The sequence below is a fragment of the Camarhynchus parvulus genome, chromosome 2, assembly GCF_901933205.1.
Source record: "Camarhynchus parvulus chromosome 2, STF_HiC, whole genome shotgun sequence".
Lineage (NCBI taxonomy): Eukaryota > Metazoa > Chordata > Aves > Passeriformes > Thraupidae > Camarhynchus > Camarhynchus parvulus.
In genome coordinates, this window is record NC_044572.1 from 126345811 (window position 1) to 126358761 (window position 12951).

The window sequence follows — 12951 nt, forward strand, 5'->3', positions numbered from 1 at the left end:
AATCTTGCCACACAGACTACAGCAAACACGTACCTGCCTATCTGGAGATAGCATTTTATTTTTCTACAGTGACAGGACATGCTTTAAGTAATATTCATGTTTGGGGCTTTTTCCCCCATGTTTGGCAAAGCATTATAACTGAGAATTGGTAAAATAATATTTTAAGTATAATAGAAAAAAAGTAGGAATATAGGAACATAGTCAAATAATGTTGTAATTTCAATAAGGACATCTTGTACAAGCATAATAAAAAGTAAGACTCATGAGGCCAATAAAGCTGATAAGATGGAGAATCCTTGCAAAAATGTAGTTGCTCAGACTAGCAAATCTGATATGGACTTAGTTTTTATAACACTGCTCTATTTTACACAAATAAATGAAGTTCTGGCAATATTACTCACCTAGCCAAGGGTGACTTTCCACCTCCAGCCCATGCTTGTAACATGTACACTTATCATCTGATTGACTAAACAGTTTAAGTTATATATTAGTGGTAGTAAGTTTTGGTATGAAGCTATAATTTACCACTAAAATGAGCTTGAATGTAACTTTTTCCCCATAGATCTCTGCTCCAATTTGATAGCTCTTTTTAGCAGATGGCATTTTTAGAAAAGAACCAGATTCCAACTGTTTCTACCAAAAAGAAGGTCTGGATTCAAGGGGGAAAAAAAAGGTTTGGCTAAATGCCAGTTACTACCAATTCCAGATCTGGTAATTTAAGCTGAACTCTGTTGACTTGGATGAAACAGCAAACTGATTCACAGGCAAGAAAGAATTCTCACAAATCCCTGCTCCCCAGCTGGCTGTTAGCTACTAAAATAGGGTCAGTGGTTTGGCGAACGGTTCTCCAGAGCAGGCAAAGGGAAGTAAAATGAGAAAGAATTATCTAATTTTTTTAGCAAAAGACTTAGAAAAAAACCCCTTGAATTTAACATACGAAGGGATAATGGCTGAGCAAAGTATGCTAGAGTTTATTTGTAAATTACATTAGACAATAGTAATGTTAACGTAGATTTAATAAGTCTACACACTGAAAACACAGGTGTGCTGATTGACACCAGGAAACTGAAGGATTTAACAGTGTAATAAAAAGTACACAAAAGACAGATGAGGATGTATGTTCTGCAGTAACAACTCCACTGCAAGTAAGATGCTTCAATATGTGCCAGAAACCTTGGAAATTAACAAAGTGTCCTCTGCATAAAAATTACCTATTCATTTTGTAATAAGTGTTCTGTGTTTATTTTGCTAAAGAAATTAATTGAGCATTTAATCAAGTATGTGAAGTGTTAAAATGCTATATTTAGAGAGAACGCTCTTTTTACCGGCAATTTGAGCAGCATGTATTACTGGTTTTCTCTTTCTGGGCTAAACACTACCTTACTTACAAGGTGAATGAGTGGTACTTGTGGACCCGTCAGTTGCACAGCCCTGTGATCATAAGATCAGAGATTTTCCCGTTATTTGAGTCACATTAGTAACAGCTCAGCTAATTAGCAATTTTAAAAGGATCAACTCACTAACAAATTAAAAGAAGTATCTGTATACAAAGAGCGATTGTTCGATTTGGCTCCAGTCTTGATAGTAATAAATAAAAGCATCTATTGTGTGAAAGCGGGGAAATGTCTCATCTGGGGTGATAGGGATTCATTTTGGATGACACAGCCGCAGTTTCTATTTTCTCAGTGTTTTGTGGGGTATGTTTTGGTTTCTGCTTATTGAGAGTGAAATTTAAGGTCAGAGGCTAAATGATGTCAAAATGGCTTCCAATCATTTGATGTGACAAGGCAGCTGAGCTGTTCAGGATGTGTCCCGAACGCTACAAATATGAGGCAATGTTTAAGGGCACACTGTTGGTGGATTTACTGCTTCTTCTTGCAGATAATTTTTCAAAAGTAAAGTTAACAAGAACATATTTGAAAATATTGCCATACCCTTCTAAAAGTGGAAATGCTTTTATTCTAAAACAAAGAGAGTGCAATATAAAAAGTGATTCTAGAGGCATTGGCTGAACGCCCCGTTGCCCCAAGCACTGTGATGTCTTTTATGGATTCTATGAAACATTTCAGTTTGCCTTGGATTAGGACACTGGCAGTACAGAGCATGTGATCCCAGCCTCAGCAAAGCATTCTTTCTCTTTGGGATACAGCTATGGAGTGATTTTTCCTAGGAGATTAGATTAATTTAGCCCGGGAATCTGCAATACTTTTTTCTGTCACATAATGGAAAGCTTTTAATCAGAAATGCAACACAAGCTAGTTTCAGGAGCCCTCTTGGTTTTCTCAAAGCAAAAGCAAAGACATCAAACAACATAAAAACTCCAATGACCTTAAACTAGTACCCTAAATATGCAGCAGAGACCTTTTATTACTGGGAGAAAATGAGAAACCACATGTTCCAAGAAGAGGCTGTTACTGCAAGTTTAAAAAGTATTCTAAAGCAAGCTACTGGCTTAGCATAACATTATCCTTGTATCACAACTGAAAAAAAAAGTTTAAATTACTTCATAATTGCTAGTCTGAACATATCGGGAGTACTATGAACACAGTGCTCTGACTTCCAGAGGGCTGGTATTAGGCACTATGGAAAGAATAGATGGCCAAAGCCACAGGGCTTTAGTCTGTGACTATGAAGTCAATAGATTTTCTAAGCAAATGCCACGACAGGATGCCTAGACTACAACTCAGCAATTTCTGAGAGGAACATTATGAAAATACATTGTTTTTAATATGTTAAAAGCTCTGTTGATCTTTCATGCAAAAAGTGCTGTCATGATCTGTCATCTGAGATGAAGCCTTTCTGTCCCTGTTTCATACTGAGCACAGTAGCCCACTGCTGCCACAAGTAACATCAGACCAAAAAAGGTAAAATTTTGTCTGGTGGATCTCCAAGGATTGATTTTAAAATGCCCAGAAAGAGTCCTGTATGGTTTGATTGTTGTTGAAATTATATACAGTTACATATATTCTGCTAAGATAATTTCTAATAGTGATGGAATTTTGTTGTTCTCAGCTGACGCATTTCTAAAAAATATGTTACATAAATCACAACAAATAAAAGCAAATAAAGGAAAGGTATTAACATGAAGAAAAGTCCTGTAGGAAAAGTAAGTTTAATACAAGCAGCCTGACCACTGATGTTCATATGCTGGTGGTCTGAGGCATAAAGTGTTGGAGAAAGGATTTGGAGAAATTGAAATGGTTTTAAAGCAAGAGAAGAAGGAAATTATATCTGACATTTAAAATAGAAACAGTGTCATAAGGATCTTCAAGTATTTAACCCAAATAAAAAAAGCTGAAGCTAAATGGATTTTTTTAAATAGAGAACATAATTGAAGAGTGAAAAAACATTAGTGCATATCAGAAAAATCAAAATTATATAATAATCATATAATAACCATGCAATCAAGAAACTAAAGGCAACCAGAAAAAATCTGGTTTTTCTAATAATACTACTAAAAATTATCAAGAGAAGTAATTTTAATTGTAACTAGTGACCCATACTCAGGGAAAAAAATCACAAAAACTAAATTGTAAACATATAAAGCATTGCTTTTCTCCTTCCATTGTCTCTAGTTTATTTTACACCAGCTTTACAATGTAGAATTTACAAATATGAGCACATCAATGACCCAAAAGGACAAGTGCAAATGAAGAGACTCTACATTATTTACATCACATTTTGCTAAAAATCCTTTGCTAATTTATCAATGCCTTTGCAGGCCAGAAGAGCTGTATAGGTCAACATTAAATAGGAAAGACTATGCTTTTCCCAAAGCCATCTGATACAGCTGTGGAGAGCAAACCTGACTGGCTCCTGCTGATGCAGGCTGCACACCTAGCTGGACTCTGCAGGCAGCAGACAGAAATCATTCCTAATTCCAGTTCCAGGTGGGTTACTAGAGTCTCATACCTTCCTTACCCTGCCAGATCAGTGTAAAATGAGCAAGCCTAAATTCTGTCCTAGAGTCCCTGGAGTTTCCAAAAATTTAAAACAGTATCTTCACTTTCATCTGAATATGTGACAGCAAAATTGAAATGCATATAACACATCGTTTTCCAAAGAGAGGTCCCCAATACTGATCATTTGGCAGTGCATCAGGGCTAAGTACTCAGATCCCACATTCCCAAGTAGTTTGGCTGAATGTGTACTGAAACGCTAAATGCTTGCAATTGTTTTCTGTAATACACAAGGGCCAGTTGGCTGGCATGTAGAACAGTTAAGCCTTTATTGTTGCTAGACTTAACATTTTCAGCAAGGTTGAATAAAGCTATTATCAGTGAGACTTCCATCTGTTCTTTCAGGAATATAGCATGGGGCTTTTTAAGCAAATGCAGAGACCTATGTGCATTACTGAGGCTGAGCCCAAAACAAAGGTACCAGAAACACTAAGACACTTAAGAACAAGTAAAATTAAGGGTCATGTCTGCTTCTGAACCAATTGTTCACAGCAACCTGTCTCCATAGATTTTCATGCAATCCCAGCTAGGAGGTAGATGACTTTATTTCCATCAGGCATTTATCAAAAAAAAATTCCTTGAAGATGCAAATCAGTACATCTGGTCACCAGGAAAGTATATTTGACTACTGAGATAAATACTTCAGGAGGGGAATAATAGCATCTACTTTTACCTGGTACTGAACACTGCTTATTTATTTAAAATATAATTATAAATATGCCTTTATATTGTAGTATTCCCAATGATTACAATCCAGATTACAGTATAAGAGCACTGCATGCTCTAGAAATAAAGCAAAAGAACATTACTTTTTCTTCAGATTCTGTAGAATTTAGTACTGGAGTGACAAAATAAAAAGAACAGAGTGATGACGATCATCCTATAAGAACTAGAAAAATAGAAATATTTATTACAAACACTTTAAAGTGTTATTATTAAATAGCCCTTAGATTTTATTTCCCTACTTTTCTCCCTAAAGTAATTGCTATTGTTTTCCTTCAGACATAGCTAAGGTGAAGCAAGTCTTACTGCTGAGTTCAGGTAATGCATCAAGGTTCATTTGGATGGTTTGGATTTTCTTATCTAATTTCATCATCACTGTGTTACTCATGCGGATTTAATGAAAAAGTCAGATCGCTTGTTCAGGGTGGTTACTTATACCTCTTTCACTTCTTCCACAGTTGAAGACTCCCTAACTCCATAAAAAGTACACACGTTTCAGCTGTGAAATGTGTAGGAGGTGGCCAAATGTTTTACTTTGTTTTACAGCTTGCTGGGAAAAAAAAAAAAAAAAAAAAAAGATTTGCAGTGGTGAAGCTGCTAATTTTGTCAGGCAGAAATGCTCTTCAAGGAATTAATGTCTTTATATAATACTGATCTTAAAGTATCTAAAGAGCAGTTTCTTTAAAGCTTGCTTTTTGGAATTCATACCAGCTATTACAGGTGGTCTGTGACATGATCAGTCACGCGTTTCAGAACCAGGTGAGCTTAGCAAATATTTCCTGCTATTCCTTTATATCAAGGAGTTTGGCTCAATGATCCTGATGGGTTCCTTCTAACTCAGTATATTCTATCCTTTTCTCTTCATCATATGGGTTCTATAGCTTAAAAGCATTTGCCACTCCTCACCTCTGGTACTAAAAGTCCTTTGGTATAAAAAGCATTATTGGACCAGGTAATTTGCTTGATTTTTAACAGCTGTTTTAAAACATGAAGACTTTAAAATACAATTTTAAGATAAAAATTTATACAATTAAATTAAAATATTTAAAAAGCATGCATCACACCACATCAGATGTACTCATTACTTAAACACACACACACACTTACATATATATATGTGAATCCTCTTTTAGAAATTGTGATGGAAAATTTTACTCTATAATCTAAGAAGGGAAACTGACAATATTTGGATCCAAATTTTGATATTTCCTAAGAAGCAAAACCATATGAAAAAAAATTATGGCTCTTAGCATTTCACGCCAAGAGGTGTGTGTTTATTCTCAAAATGTGTCCTTGAAATTGCATTTTAGTCTGCATTTACTTTAACCTAAAGAGGAACCACTGTATTGGAATCCATCACATCTTATGCAAACTGCTGCTAAATTTGCAGCAATGAGAGGAATAATCACACATTCAGGCAAATTATCCTTTAGCCCATGTACAAGGAAATCAGAGAGAGAGAAAAAAAAAATTCTGGAATAATTCATTTACTCTCAGACAGGAAAACATATAGTAAGTTCTTATTTATTTAAGTGCCTCAAATTGGGCCTTAAAAATGCCCATCTAGTACAATACCTACTTTCTTTAGAAAAACAAACAATCTACAAGTACAGTTATTACTGGCAAATGCTTCCAAAAATTTTGCCAAGTAACCACCCAAGACAAACACCATTCTATCCTCAAGATCATGTAAACCAAATGCAAGCTGCACACCATTCCTGTAGTCTGCAAAAACAAGACAATGCAAACCAAAAGACTGGGTTATAAAAGTATGAGAAAAATTATGGCTAGGCAGGCTTACAAGAGGCTTGAAAATATATTTGGTACAGAGCAAAAAATCCTGTTGTTGTTTCTAGAGCTTTCTGCAATAATTGTCAATGGGCTGGTTTGCTTTTTTGGGCTGGATTTTGTCACTCTTTTAGGACACCTATGTGTAGTTAAAGCACACAGAGAGGCACATGCTTGACAACATCCTTTTGGTTCCCTCTCCTGTAACCTGCAGTCTCTGCTTTCCACCTACATACTTCATTACAGACTGGTCACGCCTTACTTCACTCCTGAAGTTCCAAGGTCTGTGCAGTCTTATGCCTTTTAAAGACAGGAAGCAGTTAATAGATGTGACAATTAAAACAGTGTGACTTAAAATAATGAGGCACGTTCATATGAACTGCAAAGTGTGGTTGAAGTGTTGTTGCTATGGAGGTGCAGCTATAACCAAGCTGTCAGTGGGTACTGGGCTCCTAGAATACAGAAATCTAGCTTTCAAAGACAGAAGAACTTTTGTATGGCTGTTCTGTTGTTTCCTTTGGTGCCTAATGGAAGGAAAGGCAGAAAGTTTGAAATAAGCATATGGTGGGTGCTGGATACTGTGAGAAGGGACTTCCCTTAATTTTCAGCAACTGCATCTCCCATTCTGTGACAAAGCTGCAAATCACTGGCAATAGAGGAAAAAAAATCCAACATTTGTCACTTTTAATTATTATAGGTTAACTTTAGGAAATTAGTGGATTAGATAAAAACAGAGACTAGCATTTTGATCCTCGTGCGGCAGAATCATAAAAGTACTGACGGTCTTAACTACACTAAAGTGACATCGACTGCTACATAAGGTTTAGTGAAATTCCAATTCAGCATTAACTGTCATTTTCACCAAATGACAATTATCTCAAATTTTGTGGGTTTCTTTTCATTCCCACTTACTGAATTTGGTTTACTGCACAAGTTGAAAGGCCTAATCAGAAACAAGGCTCCAGGACAGCAGTGCCCACCCAAACACACAGCATTCTCCCAAGAACCCAATCAGAAATAAAATATTACAAATAGACCTTGCAGATAATAGGAAAAGCAGGAAAGAAAAAAACAACTGTTACTCTATGACCCAGTAAGTAATTGCATTGTCCAGTTCAGTAAATGAAAGCTTTTTTTTCCTTTTTAATTAAATATCTTAAAGAGTTATTTTTGAATGCTCCATCTCTCACTACTTGATATCTTCTCTCCTATAATCTCCTTCACTCCCCACTTGGGGAGTACAATCCATTTGTGGTTTAAAGAAATGTGTAAAGTAGAAAAAGCAATAGGATATTTATGACAGCTGGATTTTGAATCGATTAAAGGAGGGAGGAATGCAGAAGTCACAACAAAAACCCTGCAGTAGGCTGGAGCACAATAAATTCAGCCTACAGTAACCGAATAATTTCAGCTCTTTCAACCCCTGCGGTTTTGTCCTTGTTTTGAAAACTACTGTTATCATCCTTTATAATATTCTTCAAATCCCTTGGGCCTTCGTATATGCCAACCTTGACCAGTTTGCTTGGCATACAATCTTCTCCTCACGCTTTTCAAACAACCATGCGAGCACACAGAGCTTCCCCATGGATTTGGCACTATCCCTAAGAGATGCAACCTGACTTTCAAAACAGGCAGCTTGGGCAATGGCTGCGAGCAATCCATGTTTCAAAACAGGAGAACTGAGAAACATGAAATAAACATGAATCCAAATGCAGTTCTGTCTCTTTTAGAAGCACATTACCCTTTATCTGACATCTCCTATGACATCTCTGTCGCCTACAAAGTGTGCCCCACTGGCTGAGAAGGCAGCACAACACATCCACTGGACACTGTCAGGAACAAGCTGTGCATTCTCAGGTTTACCAAAAAAATGCTGTTAGTAACACAGCACTACATTTAAAAGAAAGCAAAGCAACACAATAGAGATAGGCCCACTTCTTTAAGAAATTATAACTCAGACTTACAAAAATATGGATTTAAAATTAATTTATAGTTAAGGAGTTACTTTTGATGAGGTTTTTGCATAATCAGATATATGATTGAGACACATTTTGCAGGTTTTTGGGGACAGAGGATTAGATGTAGCCTATATAATAATTTATCTCTGGGAGCTGTACTTTGGCAAAATAACAAGCACAAAGAAATATCTGGCAGAAATTGGGAGGGGAAAAATCTATTCTTCTAAAAAAGTACTTTTTATAAATATGAAAACTCTGAGTTAATAGGAAGTCTTTCCTAATTAAAAATTGCAAATTGCTTCCCTAGAAATGAATGTGCTTCTTGATTGTTAGAGGTGATATAAAGTAGAATTATTAGTTGCTAGCATCAATATCATCATGATTTTACATGGGGTTATTTACAGAATAAAACATTAGGGCACTGCTCAGGAACTGGCTTGGCATTGGAGAGCAGATGGTGAACTTTTGTATATTCTTTTATAGTTGTTGTTATTATTTTCCTTTTCTGTTCTATGAAAGTGTACTTATCTCAACCTGTGAGTTTTACCTTTTTGCTGATTCTCTGCCCCATTCCACTGGGGGCAGTGAGCAAGTGGTTATGTGGTGTTTTAGCTTCCAAACCCAGTTAAACCAATGGCAGAATTCTTTGTTTCTTCTTTAATCACAGAATACTACGTAGACACCTTTTGGGATGTTCAGGAAAATTGCACCCTGAGGTGCAAAAGGCCCATAAAACTGTCCTGTCAAAATGTCTATAAGATAATTAGAATAATAATTTCTAGTAAGATAATTATTTGACACAGAAATTGTTGAATCTTTATTCTCAAGCAAGTATTATTTCATTAGCACTTAGCAACATGTGAAAAGGACCACTGAAAATAACCTTATTCACAGGTGATGAAAATATCCCAGAAACCTTACAGACCTGCTCCTTTAAGATAGTTTTATAAGCATCTTTTCTTGGTCCCTCTTGACAAATATCTTGACTTTCTGGCAGGATCTGTTACAACTGCAACAGAAATTCTTCACCAAGATTCTCCCATTTTTACAATTTTTTTCTTTTTTATTTTTAACTTGGCCAGGCAGAAAGTTGTTTTGCATCTAGGCTGTCAAGTTGCCATCTTGCTTAACAGTATTGAGAGCAAATAAACTCAACCCTTCCTAATCTCTCCTGGCCTTTTTTCAGCACCTCGTGCATCAGGCTGAGTGCCACAGGCTTGTGGCAAACTTTCTATTTGCTCATGTCAGAAAATGTTTCACTACTCTGTCACTTGCTGGGCCTTGCAGTTCACACATCTTTTGGAGTCATTTGATGTCACAGGGAGCAAGTTTGCCCTTGATGAGACATCTGTCCTGGGTAAGCTCCAGAACTGAGATACTGCATTATTCATTCAGACAGAGTTGATAATAATCCTGTAGTGACATTTGAAGCCTCGCAGGTTTATTTGCTGCTTATTTTGTACTTTAATCTCATATTGCAGTGGGTGGGGCCTGGGAATCTTACCAGAATGTTGCAGTCACTTTCCTTGTTTCCCATGCTCTATTACAACGCGCAGGTTGCATTCAGCACACGGTGTCATTCTTCAGCTACTCACAGACCATGTCCCTTCTACAGAAGAGGATGAACTCCTTTTTTCCCATGCTGTGTATCCTGATTTGAGGCAACAGCCTCCTCTTCTGATGCTCCCACCACAGGCAGGATTTTTAAGAATTCTGCAGCATCAAGTACTAAACATATTTAGTTCCCAGTCAGTTGATCAGGAGAAGCTACAAGTTTTGTTAAAAATACCCTTGTGCTTAATAAAGAGCTGTTTAATGCATTTTCCAACATCAATAGTTGCAATAAGGACTTCCTGAATACTTGGGGGAAAATATTTTCAAATTAAATTGATTTTGAAAAAAGCATATTCTTGAACAAATGTACAATTTTATTATCTAAATTTGTATAGTGAGTGTTGGCAAAAGAAAGGAGATTTAAATTAGGTAATTGGCTAGCATGATTTAAAATGTAAAGATTTGGAATAAAGCTAACAACCAATAGCTACCCAGATCTCTTTACAAAAATGAACTCAAAAGGAAAAACAAATCCCTTTAAAATGTGAGGAAATGTTTGCTGTGGCTTGATATATTTTACTCTCTTACCACTTGTTCCAACCTTAGTGAAAAGAACTAATACAAAGGTACATCTAAGGAAAATACATTTTATTCTGAGACATGGAATTTAAATAAATCCCAACCACAAAACTAAGACATTTGAAAAATCCAAGTTAACATGTAGAATTTAAAGGGAACAGAAAATTTTACTTCTGGGAGAAACATAATTCATTGAAAATCAGGACATCCATGCAGAACATAATTTCCAGGGAGGCCCCACTGGTACCTTTTCCAAACAACCTCTTTATATCAGAACCACAAGGTCAAATATAATCTTTTAATTTTAAATGTGAAAGCATGCTGGGGGAAGACATGTCCTGATCTTAGACATGGACACACATGTGTTTGCTTTCCTTCTCAAGTGTATATACATAAAGATAGCACAAACTAATAATAGGACCAGTATAGCTGAGGTTCTCTGTTATATTCTAGATAGCCAGATTTGTTTATGGGAGGAAATAAGGGTGGTACTTAAAGCCAAATACATCCTTAATACATTGATTTTGAAGTCAGTGTCATCTGATGCTGCCACCAAGTAAGTGATGAAACCCCAAAAGCTTTTATTTGGTTATAGCTAGTTTCCTTGAAATGTGAGGTCCTGAAGACATGGAGTTCTGTATCTGGGAGGAGGTTGTCCTGACTATGAGCCAACTTTTATGTGGAATAAAAAATAGTATTTTTTCAAGTTCTGCGGTAGTTTTCTGCAACTCATTGAAAAGCAGAACACAACCTTAATAAAACAGTATGACTATTCATATAGTATGAGTTATATTGTCAACAAAGAGATCATTCACATAGTTTCCTGGACTAAAGGCAGTATTTTTGAGGACAGAGCAAGCTAAATGCAGCTTCATGTTTTTAATTCTGGTCTAAAGACATATTAGACCTGGTGCTGCACTTGAAGAACAATGTGTTTAACTGAATATGTTTCATGCTTTCAAAATATAGATTTTACATCAATATTCTGTATTCCCTCTGTGGTACAGCTCAGCTCCTGTGTTCTTTTACCTCAAGCTTTTACAGAGCTCATATCTAATAAAGTCATCCTTTGTACTGGAACCAGACATAATGACTATTAAATAGTAAATATTCAATTTAATAGTCAATAATGACTATAAAACAGTAAATATTCTCTGGTTACAGACATGACAGTGTTGAATGAACAACCTCGAGGTGAACTGGGACTGTCAGCTGCCAACAGCTACTTCAGACACAGCAACTCCACAGCTTTGTAAGATCTTGGTATTGTGGATTTACAGAACAGATTCACACTGAAGAAACATCTAATTGTCACATTTAACTCTGTGCAGAAGGCTGTAATTGTTTAATTAACAGTCATAGATTTATTGTCATTCACTCTCATTGTTTGGTAGACTTTGAGAGAGAAAAGCAGTGTAAGACATTGGTGTCCCAGACAAGCAGACTGACTACGTGACCAGAGGCTTGAAAAGCTGGGACTGTTTAGCCAGTGGACGAGAAGGGTTGGAGGGATCCTTAATCCATAAATGGGAGGGAATGAAGACCTAATCAGAAAATGAGAGGGAACTCAGTGGTTCCCTCGGAAAGGATGCGAATCAATGAGCACAAACTGAAAGACAAGAAAATCCACATGAACATAAGGAAACACGTTTTCATTGTCAGAGTGGTCAAACACCTGTGCAGGTTGTTCAGTGAGGTCATGAATTTTCCATCCTTGGAGATACTCAAAACTCATCTGGCCTTGGTTTTGGGCAGCTGGCTCAGGCTGCCCCTGCCTGGGCAGGGGGTTGGCCTGGATGACCTCCTGAGCTCCTGCCAACCCCAGTCACTGAGATGGGTGTGACTAGGGAAGGAATGCTTTCTCCCCAGATACGCACTCCTGCAAAATATTTATGGTAAGACACATTCGAAGCTATTAACTGATCATATATGAAGCATTGTCCCGAATAGAGGGCTGTTAGTGAAAAGGTGCGTCGTAAATTTTTTAATTGTTTGATTTCTGTCAATTTCTTCATGCGCGTCTCTCGAGAAACCCGATGGGGAAGAGCAGGACGCTGCGGGCCGGGATCCTCCCTGAGGTGTGAGTCCCCTCAGGAACGGCAGCCCCCTCACGGGGCCGCGGGGCTCCCCCGCACCGCTGCGCCGCCTTCCGCCGACGCTGCGCCCGTGCCGGGCCGGGGCTGCCCGTGCCGGGCCGGGGGAGGCGGAGCAGCCCGCATCGCCCTGCGGGAGCGGGGCCGCGGCAGCGGCAGCAGGGGGAAGCGGCACTCTCCACCCCGCTCCCCTCCTCTCCGCTTCTCTCCTCTCCTCCTTTCTGCTCACCCCCCTCGTCCCTCCTCCCTGCCGGTGCTGGCGGCGGCTCATCCTCCCGCGTGTGACCCGGTGCCGCA